The sequence below is a fragment of the Orycteropus afer genome, unplaced genomic scaffold (assembly GCF_000298275.1).
Source record: "Orycteropus afer afer isolate SDZICR_OR568_19922 unplaced genomic scaffold, OryAfe1.0 scaffold00007, whole genome shotgun sequence".
Lineage (NCBI taxonomy): Eukaryota > Metazoa > Chordata > Mammalia > Tubulidentata > Orycteropodidae > Orycteropus > Orycteropus afer.
The window spans coordinates 22,624,184-22,625,345 of record NW_006921594.1 but is presented as its reverse complement, the minus strand read 5'-3'; positions in this window follow the sequence as shown (position 1 = coordinate 22,625,345).

Below are 1,162 nucleotides of genomic sequence, written 5' to 3'. Positions count from 1 at the left end.
GGAGGTGATTACCAGTCTCATCATGGGGAATACTACATCCAGCTGCCCAACCACTCAACCACGCCCAGCCAAGTTGACACACAAACTTAACCACCAAAATATTATTACAATAAGCCATGAAAGAAATAATTGTTTGAAAAATGTAGTGGAAATATAAACAGAAAGGAGTCATAAGTTTAAGAGGAATATCAGAGTTAAAGATAAAAAGATTGAGTGCTTCCTCAAATGTGGGAATGAAGAGTGAGCAACCAGGATGCCTTGGGTGATTGAGTGGAAGATGGTGCCATTCATCACATAAAATGCAATGTGAGGGTTTCTTGAGATGGTGGTGGTGACAGTCTTGGATGTATCTGGCTTGGGACATGTTACTGGTATAGTTCTCTGGGAAGCAGACTCTGACACAGAGATTATTGTGCAAGAATATTATTAGGGAATTAATTTAGGAGCAACATCTGTGATGGAAGTGAAAGTAGCTGGATTAGGCAGGAAGGGAAGTCGAACTGCAGTGTGGTCAAAACTAGGTTTCAATCAACTCCACAGGGAGAACTGAAGCTCCAATGGGTTTTCAGATTTGTCCAGATTTGAAGCACTAGTCCTTGGATGCAGACTATCCCCTAGAGAAGTGAAGCAGCTCTTTTTGCTGGGGGTGGGGAAGTGTGGAGATAGGATGTTCTGGAGAAAACTGACAGCTCACAGCTGAGGCAGCAACATGTAGCAACTGTGGGACTAAGTTCTTCAATCCTGAAGGGAACTGTGGCTTAGCATGGCATCCACTACAGAATCCTATCACACATTGCTACTGGGTTGATTCTGACCCACAGTGACCCTATAGGACAGGATAAAACTGCCCTACAGGGTTTCCAAAGCTATAATCACAAATTGCCACATCTTTCTCCCATGGAGTGGCTAGTGGGTTTGAACCACTGGCCTTTGATTAGCAGCCAACACTTAACCACTGTACCACCATGGCTCCCTCACTGCAGGATAAATCCTACTAAACATGTCTCTTAGGCCAATCAAAATAAAAAGTTGTGCTATATAATACTCTACTGAGGCTTGAGCCACTGACTTTTTGGTTAGCAGCCAAATGCCTTAGCTAGAGCCCCTTACCATAAAAAAGACAAATAATTCAATTAAAAAATGGGTAGAGAGCAGGAAGAGA